A 19,209-nucleotide genomic window follows, 5' to 3' on the forward strand; every position below is an offset into this window, starting at 1 on the left:
GAAAGTAAAAAAAAAAAAAAAAAAAAAATATGAAGCCTGCGCTTCTTCCACATCTTTTTATTTATAGTGTGGATTGACACATTTGATAGAATGTAATTCTATCCGGGCACATATAGACAGCACTTCCAAAAATGTGTTCACTGTGGATTAGAGGTTAATGCTTAATGTGTTAATGAGAAAGATGTACATGACAAACCCATTCTTTAGAGGTGGTTTGATTCTCGGTTCCCCTTGTCCACATGTCAAAATGTTCCAAATTCAAAGTTCAAATTCTATTTCAAATTTCATAATCTTTTTGAGTGTATTTGGAGGAAAAGTGTCTGCCAAATGGATGTACTGTAATGCAGCTTTGAAAATGTGTGCACCTTTGTTTAATTTCCTGAACCTTCTGTTATGGTTAGTCCCCCTCACCAGGAGGGTGAGGGAGAACTAGGGGTAGGACTCAAGATAGCCGACCCAGGTGCTAGTACAAAAAAGGGAGGTTTAATGTAAAACAACAACAAAGTGACAACATAACAGGGTCCATAATACTTACAATAAGGGAAGGACAACTAAGGAGACCAGGACGAACAGGTACACATACAGTACACTGATGGCAGGAACTGCAATAACAGAGGATGTGGACGGACAGGTGAACAAAAGAACCAATGTACACAATATAATCCACCGCACAGAGACTGTCAGCGTGGACGACAGAAGGACATATAGCCAACCGCAGAATAGCGTGAATAGGTCAAGCCAAAACGCACAGGAACTGTCAGCGTAGCATCTAGACACGTCTAAAACATGCAGATCAAACATAAACTTCTATCCACAGCACAGAGACTGTCAGCGTGGACGACAAAGGGACCTATAGCTAACCGCAGAATAGCGTGAATAGGTCAAGCCAAAAACGCACAGGAACTGTCAGCGTAGCATCTAAACATGCGGGTCAAACATAACATTTCTTTAAACTTACACAGGGTAAGTATTGTCCATAACATGTAGCAAGTCACAATGATCCAGCGACAGCGGAGCGTCTGCCCGAGGTATAAATAGGGAGGAAAAAGTAATCATCGGGATGCACCCCAGCTGTGTGCAGCGACAAACCAGTTGCTAATTACTGGAATGCAACACAGCTGAGGTGCAGAGCCCACATGATAAAGAGAGAAGAGGAGAGAAAAACGAAGGAGAGGTAGCGGCCGCCGAGCGGCCCTGACACCTTCATCCCTGCTGGCCACACTGGTGGGTCCACTATCACACCCTCATTATATATAAACAGCTTAGCTTTGATCAAACTTGTAGTGGTGCTGTAAATGACATCTGATACATTCCCAGACATTGTTTATGAACACTAGAACTTATAACTCAGAAACTCCATTATCTCGACGTTTGTCTTCACTGTTTGACAGTATCACATATCCATTCTGTGTGATGCTGACATTGTATTATGGCTGTGACATTACAAATGGAAATATTCAGCATGTCTTGTGCATCTGTTGGTCCACATTCTCCCCATTCAGTCTGACATATTTACTTTCTTTGGAAACTGTGAGATCTGGACTAAGATTTCATCTAGCAATCAGCAGGTTTGAACAGTGTTGGGTCATGTTTGCATTTGTGCTGATGGACCCCACTGATGGATCTGCCAGGGTTAAAGATGTTAAATGGGGAAAATCACATTTGAGGAGGTTAATATACTATTTCGAATGCATTGCTCTCTGCTGTTTTCCTCAGGCTATCTTCTGTCAATTCTTAAACTGTTTGAACACCATATTTATGTGCAGCAAAAAGTGGCTCCCTATCAGATGTCACACCTTCTCTCATAACTATTCTTCATTTTATTTTGTCTAATTGTCCAACCTGCTGGCTGACTGTTCAGGTGAGTGTGGGAATGATAAATAGCAGGAATTATTTGTGCGGTGGGTTTGTTGTGTTTGTGGTTAAGCAACTAAGGATTACAGAGGAGCCAATTCAAGCCTGTGTTGATATGCTGTATAATGTGGTGGCATTATGTGATTGTATTTTGTGCTGATATTGTGCAGCTTCCAGGCTGTATACAGGTTTGAGAACAAAGGACGCCTTTCTGATCTCACGTCTCGTCCTCTCATGTCACATGCGTAGTGGGAAGCATGATCTGTGAGAGATTTGAGGACACAGTTTGCACATGACATAAACAAACACACACACTATTTTAAATTGAGGTTGAAAAGAAACTGGAGGATTGTTTACCTATAGTTAAGTTCCTGTCCAGATGTTCCAACACAATTAGCCTCAAAGAAAACAGGTGTGTGTAAATGGATGTGTGCTAGCACGTATGGATATGTTTTTTATTATGTGTGTACAGCCCTAGGACATTGCCAAGAAACAGGAGCTTTCTCCTAATGACAGCAGCTCCTTCAGGTCAGAAAAAGAGGTGTGTGCTATAATTACCTGTGTGATCCTGCTCATGTTCCTTCCACAGAAGCCTGGTCTGAAGCCCTCAGCCTTGGCTCAATCCCAGTGGGAAAACCCCTCGTTACTGACTGGGCAGCAGTTAAAGTGATGGGTCTAATTTACACCCAGGAGGATCTCAAACTCTCTTATCTGTTTGAAAAGCCTCATGGTTGTTTTAGACTTTGGTTTCTAATAAGAAACGGGCTCAGGAATATTCTTTTCCACCAGTAGCTTTTCCTTCTCCTCCTGGCTTCACCCTCTTTCCATCCATCTTTTTGCATCCAGATAGTTGTCAGCCCCATACAGCTTGTCTCACCTTAACTCATTCTGGCTGCTATGGCTGCAAGCTTCTCTTCTGCACCAAGCAGTCCAGTCACAAATCCTCCCACACTCCAAACTAAAATAGGCACGCTACTGCCATGCACACTGTCTAGACCTCACACTGCAGTTCTTCAGTGGAGTTTGAAAGTCTATAATGCAGCTAACCCAGAGTTTGTGAGCTAAAAGTTTATTTTTGTATACTTTTTTGAAATATCATGGTGTAGCAAAATAGCTGCCAACTTAGAGAAATATTGTGTCATCTGGGGACTCCAGCAAGTCAGTACTCCATTTATTACCATAATAACCAATCAGCATTCAATTTCTACAGCAAGAACTTAAGAAAACAGGTTACAGGTTTCTTATTTATTTGCACTCCTCTCCATCCATTTTGGAACTCAGTTTGGGTACGGTGCAGTGAAGGATTGTCAGCAGTGCTTTGGCTTGTGATTAGTTAAGCAGATGTGTAATCACATCACAACAAGGATGACTACAACAAACACAATTTCACCGATTTGGACTAGGGGCCCGTTTCAGTAAAGCGGTTCAACAAAATCTGAGTAGAATTGTTAAGTCGGAGTTGATACATGCTGAGATGTGAAACGTGAGTTTCTGGTTTCTAATCAGCTGATCTGAGTTAATTCAGCTCTGAGCAGGTTTACGCTGAGTTAAGCGTGTGCACCACCATCATCAGTGGAGGGCTGATACATTCATGGCAACAGCACCAGAAAGAAAGATATCCGCCTACTTTTTACCAGTAGAAATGGAGACACTAATGCAGTCGTATGGCAAATTCGAACATATCTTTCACCGGAAAAGTAGCATGGCTGCAGCGATGAAGGAGAGAGAGTTGGCGCGGCTGAAAATTGGAGATCAAGTCAATGTGTAAGTTTAATATTTAAGCACTCTTATAATATCATATATGTGAGAAGTGGTAGAATGGTATTGAACCTAAAATACACGTTCATGTACAGTCTTATGCAAAAGTTTAGGCACCCCTTGATAAATAACAGATTTTGGTGATTTTTTATTTGAACAGATGTTAACACAGTTTCTCTTGGAAATGGAAAAAATGCACAATATTTTCTGCAAACAGTGATGCATAGTTACTTCTTATGCCATAAATTGAACAAAAATAAAAAATAAAAACATTATTATGGCATGGTGCAAAAGTTTGGGCACCCTAAGAGTTCCAGAGTCTCAAAGTCTCTCACAAGGTATCAGACCTTAATCAGCTCGTTAGATCTGATGCACAGCAACAGCTGTCATTGGTAAATGCCAATTTCAAAGCTGTACAAATACTTTGACTCTTCAAACCTTGTGCACACACTTGTGGACACCCAGCAACCATGGGTTCCTCTAAGCAGCTGTGTAAGACCCTGAAAATGAAAGTTATTGATGCCCACAATGCAGGAGAAGGCTACAAGAAGATAGCAAAGCGTTGTCAGCTTGCAGTTTCCACAGTAAGAAATGTAATTAAGAGATGGCAGATCAGGGGAACTGTGGAGGTCAAGATGAGATCTGGAAGACCAAGAAAACTCTCGGACAGAACTGCTCGTATGCTGGTCAGAAAGACAAATCAAAACCCCCATTTGACTGCAAAAAACCTGCAGGAAGATTTAGCAGACTCAGGAGTGGTGGTGCACCGTTCCACTGTGCAGCGATGCTTGCACAGACAAGGCCTTCATGGAAGAGTCAGCAGAAGAAAACCTTATCTGCGTCCCCATCATAAAATCCAACGTCTGAAGTATGCAACAGGACATCTACAGAAGCCCGATGCGTTTTGGAAACAAGTGCTGTGGACTGATGAAGTTAAAATAGAACTCTTTGGACACAATCAGCAAAGGCATGTTTGGAGAAAAAAAGGAGCAGCATTTCATGAAAAGAACACCTTGCCAACTATTAAGCATGGGGGTGGATCTATCATGCTCTGGGGTTGTGTTGCAGCCAGTGGCACAGGAAACATTGCACGGGTGGAGGGAAGAATGGATTCCACTAAATACCAGCAAATTCTGGAAGCAAACATCACACCATCTGTAAAAAAGCTGAAGCTGAAAAGAGGATGGCTTCTACAACAGGACAATGATCCTAAACATACCTCGAAATCCACTATGGAATACCTCAAGAGACGCAGGCTGAAGGTTTTGGAATGGCCATCACAGTCCCCTGATTTAAACATCATTGAAAATTTGTGGGTAGATCTTAAAAGAGCTGTGCATGCAAGACGACCAAAGAATATTACAGAACTAGAAGCCTTTTGCAAGGAAGAATGGGAGAAGATCCCAAGTACAAGAATTGAAAGACTTTTAGCTGGCTATGAAAAGCGTTTGCAAGCTGTGATATCTGCCAGAGGAGGTGTTACTAAGTACTGATTGTGTAGGGTGCCCAAACTTTTGCACCATGCCATAATAATGTTTTTATTTTTTATTTTTGTTCAATTTATGGCATAAGAAGTAACTATGCATCACTGTTTGCAGAAAATATTGTGCATTTTTTCCATTTCCAAGAGAAACTGTGTTAACATCTGTTCAAATAAAAAATCACCAAAATCTGTTATTTATCAAGGGGTGCCTAAACTTTTGCATAAGACTGTAGGTGCAATCCTGTGAGCAAAAAGAAAACATGGAGACAGCTAAAAATGAAATATAAAAGCGTAATTCAGTCAGGTAACTCAAGTGTAACAGACTCGTGATTGTCACTCACTTTAATAGCATTTTACTTTAGCAAAATAAGCATATTTCAGTGGCATTTCAATGTGCAGCAGCTGTACCCCCAACACAACGCTGCTTGCACAAACAGATGTTCTCTCATCTTGCATTAATTATGGCTGATGATATTAACATTTGACTTCTGCCCAGCCAACAGAAAGAAAAAGGGCAGAGACCCACAAAACAGGTGGAGGACCAGCACCACCACCTCTGATACAGGCAGGGGAGATGGCTCTGGGCCAGAACTCAGAAAGGCCTGTGGCAGAGGGAATCCCAGGAGGGAGCTCATTCGAGCCAGTCACCCCTGAGTATACATGTGCCTTCATAAGATGGCCTAGACATATTTTTTCTTTTATATATCACCTATTCCACATATAAATTACTGTTCATATAGAACTGTGTGATTTTATGTCATCCTTATGCATTTCCAGTTACTTGTTAAGGAGTTGTACAGACAGCACCTTTTAAAAATGGCAGAAACTGATAAGGAGATGTTATACATCGAACGCCACATCCAAAAGGCAGATCTGGAAACTGAAATCCTGAAAAACAAGCTAGAAGTGGGTGTATTGTCATAAGTGAATTGTATTAATTTTTAGAATAACATAAAAAAGACTAACAGAAGAAACTAAATATTGCTTCTGTATTTGTAGGAAATACAGTCAACCAAATGAAATATGAATAATGTGTGTTTATTTGGTAGCTCTGGGTGTTGTGATGGTGATTGTGGCAGCTTAATCGGAGCAGTGATGGTGGCATATTATGTCTTTTAGAAGTCTTCCATCTTGGTTCTGCTGGGTGCATGGGGTCTTGCTCTGGGTCTTCCATTTGTAGGGCAGTGCGTTGCTCTTTTCTAATTGTAACAATATTATGGACAACAACACATGCCACAGTAATGTCACAGGCCCTCCCAAGGGGTTATCCCAAGGTGACATAGGCACTGGAAACAGGCTTTCAATGTACCTATAGTCGTCTCCACCCAGGCTTTTGTCCTGCAGTGGGCAACACTGAAGCACTGTTGGGGGCCTGGTTCAGGGTCAGGGTAGGGGATGAGTAGAATGCCAAGACATGGGTAACTCCTGTAACCCAGCAGAAAGCCACCAATCTCTCCTGTAAGTAAAGTAAAGTATTTAGTTCTGCCTGTTTTTCAGACATTTTTGACAAAGTCCTTTCCAGGGGCAAAGAAAAGGAAGTGTATACATCTGGGTCTATCACAGGAGAGGGACAAGTGACTTAACACTATACAAAGCTTTACCACATTCCAATTTGTTACTCAGGGTAGATTCACGGTATATACGTGAGTCATGTGCAGACTCAAGCCACTTGGCCTCCACATTAGTGATAATGTGTAAGGCATCGCATATGATATTTGCAGTGCAGAGACATTTGTTAGTTGAGAGATGTTAGTTGCAGTATTGTGATGTAGTCTTTGACAGTTGGAAACAGTAGTCTATGTACCTGCATTTTAATGCTGTGAATAGATCTCCTATTCACATAATCTCCTTCATTCTCTGATGGAGCAGTGATGGGAATATGGGTGCCATCAATACAGCCAATCACATTAGGAAATCCTATAAAGGAAAATTCAAATTATTGCTCCCAGAGGTCGTAGCAACATGCTATTAAGAAAATTTTAACTCATTAATGAAACAAACCTCTACAACATTTAGCCTACCTGCAATCCTGTGAAATTCTTTTTTGTGCCTAGGAAATACAACAGCAACAACAAAAAAATCGCTTTAGAGTGAGGGCCACTTTTCTTACGGCTCTGCAGACAGTGGTCTTACTGATGTGCTCAGCATCCCTGATGTTATAAAGAAAACCCCCATTAGCAAAATAACATAAAGCAACACAAAGAATTAGCTTGGATGTACTGTAAGTGCATGGCCACAAAGACTGATATTTGTGATGTGCAGATGGATGAGTTTGAGAATATAAATAATAGGCTGTAAATAAAAATGGTAATGCTCAAATAAGAAGTCATCAGGGTATGCCAGAAACTCCATTCAGGGACTCAAAATCCTCTCCCGAAGCCAATGCAGCTCCCTGTGAACCAATGCAGCCTCCTCCTCAATGTGATCCTCAAAAAAAAGGACATGCCATTTAACTACTGTTCACAGACATCTCCTCTAAAATGTCTGTGGTATGAACTGAATGAATGGTTAAGAAAATGAAACAGTGTTTCAGCTCAATAAAGAAGAAGAGACATACAGAACCTCAGGGTTTACTGAAGACAACCTGTTCTAAACCAGGTTATGTGCACAGAGTAATTTACCATGGTAACTGACTCAGAGTTACCCCTCTTCCTCTGGTTTAAGTTACCTATGTGTCTGAAATGGAAAACCTGGAGTTTCCCTCGTTTCAGGGTTAACAATCAGAGTTTTCATGAATGCTGCTTTCTGAAATGGGGCCCCTGGGCAGCCAAATGGAACTTAACACAACCAACAAAGAACACTTGCTGGACAAACAAGTATGTTTGGTCCATATTGGTTTTTGTTACAGGAAGAAGAGCCAACACTAATAGGGTCCTCGAGTCAGCAGTTAGAGCATGGCTACTCATAGCAGTGGATGAGAATCATCCCCCAGCAATATGCTGATATGTGCTCAGTACTAATGTTGGCATGCTCAGCTTGTGCACATTGTAGTCTGATGCCATCAGGCTGTTTTAATTAATTCCCCAGTCTTCCAATAAGATATTGTCAGATAGCTCATTTGTTAGCAAGTTCGCTATCTATAGTTAACAAGTAGATGACAGGCAGTAGGAAAGCTTGCAAGCTGTAGTTCAGGAGCAATGAAAGTTAGGGAAAGCAAACAGCTCTGTGATACATGCAGTGTGATTACAAGTCAGTTTATGGGAGTGATGATGTTTTTACATTGTTGCTGTTGTTATGTTGAGAGATCTGTTTTAGAATGCAATTGGCTGATCTGGTGACAGAAGGTGTCCTGTTTCCACAACCACATTTTTCACATGGCGCACACTGCAGATTAAATGTTAAGATGGAAGTGTTGCATTGAAGTGCATACAATTGTACAGGTGTACCTAATAAAATGGCCAGAGAGTGTATATTTTAACAGATTTAGGACAACTTTTTACTATTATTCTCCTCTGACCTTTTTTACTCTTCTTCATCTATGTCACAGACAAGAAGTCCTGCCCCTGGATGAGTTAACTGGTGAATTGCCTGCCAGTGTGTGAAGTTTCTGCGGGATACTTGTAGGGACACATGCAATTAACAGTTAAAAGTGTATGCGTGTGTTTAGGTTATGTGTCTGTTGTGTGACAGTCAAGGCTTAGAAATAAGTCAGGTCTGCAGGGTGTTTTCTGACTGATGTTAGAACGCTAGCTAGGCAATAGTTACTGGGATTCTGTAGCTGTTAGCATGCTAATCTGCTCACTGCCATTCATATTCATGCTGCCTTTCTGTTCCCATGGCTGGATTGTACTCTGTATGTGAGAGACAGAGACAGTGAGCTGGAGAAAGAGAAAAACTATTTTATGACTAGCATAGCAAATACATGTGTAGTGTTGCTGTGTTCTTTAGTGTTACTGTGTTGATGTCACTCCCATCTGTATGCATGCAGCCTCTAATGTCTAAATGGATATCCATAGTGTTTGTGTGGCAGTTTAACAGCAGAGTAGCAGACTCCAAGAGTGCATTATTTATTGAATTGCAAATTGAGTCATGGAGCCATGAATCTGCTACCAGCTCCAGCTAAAAGTCAACACATTTCTCTGCTCAATAATAGTAGGCTTTGTACTATCCATGCCCAAAGTCCACTCAGAGCAGAAGGCACTGCTGGGAGCTGTTACTGCACCCCTACCTCACTCTAACATATTCACAGCTAGATCCCATGGATGAGCACACTCCAAGAAGAATTCAGAGCTTATAGAAAGAAAATTAGAGGCCGTGAAAACAACAGGCTTGGAAAGAGCAGCTGAATGTTCAAAGGAGATGTCTAAGTCTAACACTTGTGACAGCTAATTCAAATGTTGCCAGATATGCATCAAGATATTCACAGTATGTATGGTAAACATTCACTGGATTGACAATTGATGGACTATCAGCTCAGAATGAGACAAATGGATAAATGATTATGAGACAAAAAGTATTCATGGGAGCATGGATGTCATTACAAGATATTTCCTGTTATGCTTGTGGAAGTGCTGAAGTCCAGTCTCTGTCTTGAGTCCTGGTCTTGGACCTGTCTTGGTTCTTTATAGGAGATTTGATTCAGGCATGTCACAGTCTAAGCCAGTTCTGCACTATGGTGCATTGGACAAATGCTGTTAATGTTTACAGTATTTCCCATAGTATGTCTTTGCCATATAACAACCATTCATCTTTATGTACGTTCACACACAAATGTGAAGATATATATACTGTACTTTCACAGTAAGCCTAGAAAAGTGTGTGACCTAATTTTGTTTCAAATTTAATTACATGTTGTAATTCAGTTGTATTTGTATAGCACCAGGTCACACCAATAATCATCTTAGGGCACTTTAAATAGTAAGATCAAGGCCTTAAAGTACTTTAGGGAAACCCAACAAATCCCCCTTGAGCTGTAATGAGAAACAATTATGATTTAGAAAGAATTACAAAGGAGTGTACCAAATGACTGAAGTTGTATACTGCTGGCCTGCTTGCTTATTAGCAGACCAAGGACATAAACTGTTATGGTGAGCTCCTGCGCAAGCAAGTGAGCGAACAGGCTGGACCCAGATGGCAAGTGCGATATTGATCACAAACTTTATTGAACAAAGAAAACAAGTTATGGAGATAACAGTCAATATGCTGGTAATGTCCGCCAGAGGAGGCAGAGCTTGAGGGGGTTGCAGATGGGGAGCTGGAGGTGGCAATGCAGGGCAGATGGAGAAAACAAAGATACGCTGAGACTGGTGAGAGTAGCTGGCGAACTCAGGTGGAGTAGAGCGGAAATGGCTGGGCTCAAGGAAGATGGAGAGGAGAGATGACTGGCAGCAGGTCACTCAAGCAGAGGCGTGAGTCAGAGGTGCAGATCGCTGGAGTAATGATGGGAAACCAAGGAGTATTGGCAGAAGAGTGAGGAGGAGTAAACTGTCTTACTTACTGTAGCGTGATACTCGAAGTGTTGCTGAGTGAGCATAGCTTCTCATATAACAAGGCCGAAGGATGAGAAGGGATTCCTCAACATAATGGCAAGGAGTGATTGTGCACCAGCACCTTAAGTACCAGTGTCGGTGATAGGTAACCTGCCTCAGCTGTGTGGAAGCCGCTGATGAGATGATGCACCTCAGCTGCACGCACTGCGGGAGCCAGGACCTGTAACAGAGAATCAGAAAAGAAGAAAAAGAGAGAGAAGTGAGAGAGGCAGGCGGCATCACGCAAACCAGACACCATATGCTATTAGATGGGTTAGGTCACCGCAGTACAAGCATGCTCCTGACCTGAGTTGCTGTGCCCGTTCTTGGAAGGTCAAGCGAGCGCGCCCTAGTTGCATTGGTTCATCATCAGGCCCAGATGGACTTGAGTCAGTATCACAGTGCAAGACTGAATGGACTAGCAGAGGGCTGAGAGGCTTAGACCTGGAATGAGAGGGTTTGGTGGTTTCGTGACATAAACACCTTCTGTGCTTCCCTTAAAATGGAAAAAAAAAGGAGACAAATATGAACTACAGTGGGGCAAATAAGTATTTGATACACTGCTGATTTTTCAGGTTTTCCCACTTGGACAGTTCTGTAATTTTCATCGTAGGTACACCTCAACTGTGAGAGACAGAATCTACAAAAAATTCCACAAATCACATTGTTAGATTTTTAAATAATATATTTCCATTTTATTGCATGAAATAAGTATTTGATCACCTACCAACCAGCAAGAATTCTTGCTCTCACAGACCTGGATGGATGGGGCCATGTATTGTGAGATTTTGGGCAACAACCTCCTTCCCTTAGTAAAAGCATTGAAGATGGGTCATGGCTGGGTCTTCCAGCACAACAATGACCCCAAACACACAGCCAGGGAAACTAAGGAGTGGCTCCATAAGAAGCATTTCAAGGTCCTGGAGTGGCCTAGCAAGTCTCCAGACCTGAACCCAGTAGAAAATCTATGGAGGGAGCTGAAACTCTGTGTTGTCCAGCAACAGCCCCAAAACCTGAAAGATCTGGAGAAGACCTGTATGGAGGATTGGGCCAGAATCCCTGCTGCAGTGTGTGCAAACCTGGTCAAGAACTACAGGAAATGTCTGACCTCTGTAATTGTAAACCAAGGTTTCGGTACCAAAAATTAAGTTCTATTTTTCTATTGTATCAAATCTTATTTCATGCAATAAAATGGAAACAAATTATTTAAAAATCTAACAATGTGATTTTCTGGAATTTTTTTGTAGATTCTGTCTCACAGTTGAGGTGTACCTACAATGAAAATTACAGATTTGTCCATTCTTTGTAAGTGGGAAAACTTGAAAAATCGCGGTGTATCAAATACTTATTTGCCCCACTGTACTACAAAACATGTTTGTAATACAGTAGAGATATTTCAACCATTGTAATGTTATAAAACTACTGCACAGATAATGTAGTCTCTCTGCTGTTGTTTTGAACTTGACAATTATAATCCTAATGGGTTTCAAACTTATTTCAAATATTGAAAAAAAAAGGTGAAAAGTGTAAATGACCCACATTCTAAACTCCCCAACCTGACCTGTAAATCCTGATCTCTATGAACCATTTTAAAATTTTTCATGTTGACAAATGTCAGAACAGTATAATTCAGTAATGCGTGATGTCATGTGGACAAAATGATGTCTATTGTATTTCTGTCATTTTCAGAAGGTCACAGCTTAGAGGAAAAACCTTTTTGGATGCATTTGTGCTGTTACTGTGAACATGGTCTGCTGCTCTGGCAGTGGTACAGCTTTTGTGCAGGCTGTCCCAAGTCTCAGCGCATCCTTCCAGCATCAGATGAGGGGTGGTGGTCTCTGCTGCATTGATAGGGATGATCCAGTAGAACAGATGAATTACTGGGGAGCACAATGTTTATTGGCCTAAGAAAAACTAGAGGCCTACCAGGGGAAACTGTAATATATTCACATATTTCCCCAGTTTTATTCTCAGATCTGTCAAAGAAAGAGACTGAGAATGGACAATAAGGGAGGTCCTCTTGTGTGTGTGAGAGAAAGCCATGTTGGAATTTTTGTTTCCAAAATAAATAAATAAATAAATATCAAGCTTCTCATATTAAACTGGTGAGTGCTGATTTTGTTGTCTAATTTGCTCTAAGTTCATGAGCCAACCAGTGGAACTCTAAAGCTGCTGTCTGCTGCAGTATGTGCACTCTAGAGTCTGCTCTGTGTGCGTGCATGTGTTTGTCTGCTAATAGTTCCACATAGATGAGTTGTTTTCTGGGTAAACAATATAACTGATTGTGTCATGTCATTTTCAGCCAACTGACTAGCACATAGCTAAGTAGCTATAAAGCTGATGATATGGCAATATCTTCTAGTATAAACAAAACTCACAAAAAGACCAAAAAATGTCTTAGTGTCTACTGACTTTCCTCCCCTAAGCACAGTGGTTCCAACTGAAGAGTCAAAGCTTCATATTGAAATCATAATTCGTTTTAATCCATTTCTTAAACAGCTTCTTGCTGTGGTTTTCATCAAATGGAATCAATCCGGAAGAAGTGGTGCGTTTGTTGGAGACTACTTTCAGCAGTGAGGAGGCTCTATTTGTGGTGGCAAGATAGTGTGTATGGGAGTCAAAATAAACTACAGTGTGTTTGTGATACTGAAGGAACATGTCAGCAGTGTGTCTTGCTGATGTGTTTTTATGTTTCTGGACAACAATGGAGCTCTGTGGAACACAGGAAGTAGCTATATCAAACTATAAACACTGAGAATCCTGAATAGCTCTTGTGTGCACAGTTTTTCTATGATTCACAGATTTGACAGATTGAATTAGGAGAAAAAAAACATTCTCCACTGACCAATCAGATGAGTGTATTATGTGTCTTGTTAGTACTGTATGTAACAGTAGCATGTGAATTCACCTCAGGGCTATACTGACATGCTGCTGGTATTGAGAAAATGTTTGCATGCACTTAATCACTGAAACACAATATTATTAGGAGCAGTGTAATCATTTCAGGTGCAGCTCTTGTAATTAATCCCTGTGACTATGTTGTATGCCTGTCTAATAATCAGTTTTCATGTTTACCAATATTGTAGGACCTACTTTTCTTCATATCCGTGGGTGTAGAGTAGAACATGCCCCATCATTAAGCCGCTTTACATGGGTCATGCTGAACATGCTGGAACCTCACATCTACACATGGCCTAAGTGATGCTTTTTTTTCACGAGCCATGTTAGTGGTGTGGCTCCAGAGCAGGTCACTCAACTGATCCACTGCCACGTCTGAGTTTGAGATGTTTCATTCAGAATTAGGGAGGGACCGGCACAAAACTTGGTTCACACATTCATGGCCTCAAGATGATATATTCTAATGACATTGGCGACCCTCTGACTTTTTATCTTATGTCCTATATTTCATTTTATGACCAAATATCTATACAAATACCTGGAGAGCTGAGATTGCCATCAGCCTTGGCTGTTCTTTGTATTTAGTGCTAATTAGCTACTGTTAGCATGCTAAAATGATAGTGAACTGAATAGTGAATGATTCAGTTCTGCTCAGTACTACTAATACTACTACTGCTATTCAGCGCTGCGTTCATCATCAGTCATAGCGCAAGTGCAATTAAAATCTGCATCTAGCTAAGAGCAGTTCAACTGCAAAAGTGTCCTTGTGCAATCCACTTAATCAAAGACAATGTGGGAGCTGACTTGTGTTAACTTGAAGTAGATAACTGTCCCCTGACCTCTGTTAATTTCCTGGCAGCACTGATGACTCCATAGTGTTTTAAACATAAGAGAGGCCTATTATTCCTTTGGTTGACGAACGTTCTTAGTCTCACAGCTGATAAATATTATTAAGTTGAGGATGAAGGGCAGGTTTTATTGGGCAGTTTTACAATACTGCTGCATTTGCAAAACCATTAGCCGTTAATTACTAAATATACATTACTGTTTAAAAGTCTGGGGTCACCTCCATTTTCCCACTTTTTATTTTCACATTTAAGAAATTCATGTTCAGTCAATAACCCTGTATAATACAAGGAAGTAAACTGCCAGAAGTAGAACAAACAAAAATTCACAGAACTCTAAAAATGCATGTACATTTAAAACTTTTTCCCAAATTCCAGTAACAGGTTAACTTCCATCTGTTCTTCAGCAGTGAAAGTAAATGAAGCCTTGAAAGCTGATGCATAAAATTTTTACAGGTGTCCCAAGTGTTGCTGATAACTTTCAATTCAATCTGTAGAAAGTTAGTGTTTGGAAAACAAGTCAGACCTTTTCAGGGTTTCATCCTGTAACAGGGTAATGAGCCAAAAACCATTTCCAGGCTTTGTAAAAAAAAAAGAACAAGATGGTCGGTTTCAAATGATGGATTGGCAGCACAGTCTCCAGACTTTCTAGGTGAAGGGTGAAAGCAAAGCAACCAACAAGCGCAGCACATCTGTGGGAACTTCTGCAACAGTGCTGTCCTATCCCAGCTATGTTTGATTTTTGTTGTAAAGAAGAGCTGCTGAATTAGACTAATGACAAATGGGAACATGGAGGTGACCCCAAACCTTTGAATGATAGTGTATATAAATGACAACAGAGGCAGTGTTCTGTAGGCAGTGTTCTTGTAAAAATAAATTACAGTGAGCTGTGCATATGGAAATGTATGATGAATCAGGTGTTCCTGTAGACAGTATAGGACGGAAGGAGAAGGACACAGGTGGCTGCTTCAGCCCTGCAGGGATCTACTGATAGTTTTCTGCCCTCTGTAAAATACACTCAGCTCCTGGCTTACATGGAGCTATGGACACTGAGCAGGTCCATTTCTATGACTGGCTGCCTGCAGGGTTTCCCCAACTTGTGATTGGTTGCTTGTTTCCACACCCCAGTCATCATCAGGCTGGAAATGTCCTCAGTATGTAGTGGGTGGCCTGCTTCGCTTCAACAGCTGCTTCTGCCTAAAGCTGCTCTGTTGATCATTTATCAGCTGACTCAATTTTTGGACGCTTTGTTTGACTTGTATGACAGGTCCTTAGATTTGGTGCAATTTTTTGAAGTTGTATCAGCCCTTGGAATTATCCATCAGCACTTTCAAAGTTTGGAAAATTCTCAGTTAATGCAGCCGTTTTAAAAAATAACTGCAGATTCAGAGTCAATCTATAAAAACAACAAAGGCGATCCAGCACACTTTCACGCTTTGGCGTTATTTATAAACTCACTAACACAACATTTTGGTCTGACTGATCTTCATCTGGCAGACTGAGCATCAGCAGACACGCGCGCGCACACACACACACACACACACACACTCCGAGTTCAGACCGAAGGTTTTTTGCTCTCCAGGTTTTGTGCATCAGCTTAGTCAGTTTCAAATAAAATAATGGATACTACATTAAATTTTATTTCAAATCAAATGTGCTGAAGTACAGAATTCAAAGAATTAAAAAAATGCTCATATACTTTCAGCGTGCACTGTACACACAGAGACATCACTGCAGCCCAGTCTAGCTGGGTTACTTTCGAGATTTAGTAGGTTTGCTGCCATTTTGGAATGTCAGCGAGAACAACTGATTGCTAATTAGTTTGTGGGGTGAACTTTTGACCTGCTACCCTCACTGTGTATGTGTGTGCACAGCCAAAATGTCAGCTATACACAGGAGGTGGGAACACATGGTCCTATAAAGCAAGCCAATGTGTGGGAGCTGAACCAGTCTCAGTCTTGAAGTGTGTACTGTATGATGTAGGCTGCTTCTGAACATCCTGTACTGTTCCACTGTACTGCTGAAGGTTGCTGTACACTGTCAGTCAGTGTATAGCCTGTAAAATATAATATTCTGTAATGTGACCAGGCATATGGAGCGCCAACAGTGCCTCTTTGATGAGTTTCCCGCTTAAATAGCTTTTTAATCAGCTTGTGCATTTTGTGGGTAAATGAGAACACACATCCAAGGCCTCTGAATGTTTTGTTTTTCGAGAGTATGATCAAAACGCTTATACCTTTCAACTTTTTGAATGAAACTGAACCATTTGGTACTTAAATTCCACCCTTTCTTCTTTGTCATACAAGTGATATGATCAGCTGCTAGTGATTGTCATCGCTACTACAAAAAAACAACTACCAGTACTGTTTTGTATTGTGCTAATGAAAGAGAAATCTGAGCTTAGTACATCTGTGGTTTCTGCCATTTTGAAGGACAGAATTCACAATCACTCACACACGTTGCCAAAATAATTTTTTACATTCATGCAGAGTAGGCTAGCTTAGCACTGGACTTTATTTAGATGTCTGCTGCCATTTTGCTTCCAGTAATAGAGTGCTGCAGTAGTGAGTCCTAAAACCCCGAACTGAGTCAGCATTTTTTTCACTTCCGATTCCCTCGCATTGAAGTCACTGGCTTTTTTAATGGATTTTTGGTTAGATGCCTGAAAAAGTTCTGTAGTTACCACAAGGCCAATGCATTTTCATGTTCTGTACTATGAAATAAAATATATCAGTAAATACCCCACTCATAATTTTTAATGCTATTATGTGTTTTTTTAAAAGGCAGTTCCTAACAAGTGGCTAAATGAGACCACAGAGGCTATCTGGGAATTTACACATCATCACAGAGATTACAGCTTCATTGTTTTTTAACTCATGCACTTGCAAACTATTATTACTGATACAGCCATGATCACTATCTAGGTCAGGTCACACTAAGAGGAAGGGATTTTGTAGAAGACATAAGTGCTAGAAATCAAATTGCAAGTTGGAAGCCGTGGTGGTGATGTTAAAGTTGTGGTCAGCTTGTTTATAGCCTAACAATAGCGTTTTATTTCTGGCAATCGTATTTAGGATTCAGAAATCATAAAGTGGTGTTCACTTGTGAAAAGTAGCTTGCTGAACAAAGCGTGTCATAAACTGTTTGTTTTCTGCAGTAATCCAAAAACCTATGGAAAAATTCCAATGGCTTTTTGTCAAGGGAACCAGGGCGATCCTAACGTCCAGGTTGGCCTACAAAAATACATCATCTCTATGACATACTATTGACCAGTGCATGTAACTATGGTAGCTCTTTTCACCATGTGGAAGATTTTTTTATAAAAATAATTCAAATATCTATTTACACATCATCACAGAGATTACAGCTTCATTGTTTTTTAACTCATGCACTTGCAAACTATTATTACTGATACAGCCATGATCACTATCTAGGTCAGGTCACACTAAGAGGAAGGGATTTTGTAGAAGACATAAGTGCTAGAAATCAAATTGCAAGTTGGAAGCCGTGGTGTTGATGTTAAAGTTGTGGTCAGCTTGTTTATAGCCTAACAATAGCGTTTTATTTCTGGCAATCGTATTTAGGATTCAGAAATCATAAAGTGGTGTTCACTTGTGAAAAGTAGCTTGCTGAACAAAGCGTGTCATAAACTGTTTGTTTTCTGCAGTAATCCAAAAACCTATGGAAAAATTCCAATGGCTTTTTGTCAAGGGAACCAGGGCGATCCTAACGTCCAGGTTGGCCTACAAAAATACATCATCTCTATGACATACTATTGACCAGTGCATGTAACTATGGTAGCTCTTTTCACCATGTGGAAGATTTTTTTATAAAAATAATTCAAATATCTCATACTACAACTACTACTTCTACTATTACTACTACAGTACATAACAAAACAGGGTACAGTCCTGTGCAATATGACTAGAATGTTAAATAATTGTGCCATCTTAAAACAATTGCAATATTTTAAGTTAGAGTTCTGTAATGTATAATTAAAAACAAACTGGTTAGTTAAAATACGGGCCCTGACCTACAACCTCAGTACATAAAAAGTGAGTACACCTGTCAAAACAGTGACAAAAGTCAGTTTACCTGTTATCACTGCTACAGATGTCTGCCACAGCATTCATTGTTGGCCTGTGTTCTGTCTAATGCAACATGGCTCCGTTAGTACGAAACTGTGTGAACAAGTAAGAAACCAGAGAGCGAGACTTAACAAAGATGGGAGAAGGTAGAATAGCATCAGTAGCTACTGAACATATGCTGAAACAGCATTACAGCAGTGACTGGGAGAAGACACAGTGGAAATCCTTGATACTATGGGTGATGTCCAAAAGAAAACCACAGCTCACAATACCACACAAAACTGCAATATTAAGCTTAGAACATAAAAAATAAATACAGTAAACTGATGAACACTGGCAGTCAGTTGAAACTAATATATATGAGTTTGGTTCAGACAGGTGCTGCCTGTGAAACATGGAGGTGAGAGAGTGCTGCATGGATCTGTATGGGTGCAAAAGGTATAGGAGACATGCCATTTATAGATAGCATGGTGAATGCAAGTGTATACCAAGATACTGAATGAAAAGATTACTCCTAGTCTCAAGAAGCTGCATAAAAAAATAAGATTTTTTTTTAAAGATTAAAAAGCTGAAAACTACAGTCAGGTCCATAAATACTGGGACTTCGACACAGTTGCATATGTGCCTCCCACTTGTTAAGGGACCAAAAGTAATGGGACAATTGGCTTCTCAGCTGTTCCATGGCCAGGTGTGTGTTATTCCCTCATCCCAATTACAATGAGCAGATAAAAGGTCCAGAGTTCATTTCAAGTGTGCTATTTGCATTTGGAATCTGTTGCTGTCAACTCTCAAGATGAGATCCAAAGAGCTGTCAC

The 19,209-nt window shown here is 40.6% G+C and overlaps 1 protein-coding gene across 12 annotated transcripts in view; it reads left to right on the forward strand.

Moving 5' to 3' along the window:
* The window catches only part of fat3a (FAT atypical cadherin 3a), a 291,897-nt gene that overhangs the window by 54,721 nt on the left and 217,967 nt on the right, over positions 1–19,209 (forward strand). The window lies entirely within an intron of this gene.

The sequence above is a fragment of the Monopterus albus genome, unplaced genomic scaffold, assembly GCF_001952655.1.
Source record: "Monopterus albus unplaced genomic scaffold, M_albus_1.0 scaffold214.1, whole genome shotgun sequence".
In the NCBI taxonomy this organism is placed as follows: Eukaryota; Metazoa; Chordata; class Actinopteri; order Synbranchiformes; family Synbranchidae; genus Monopterus; species Monopterus albus.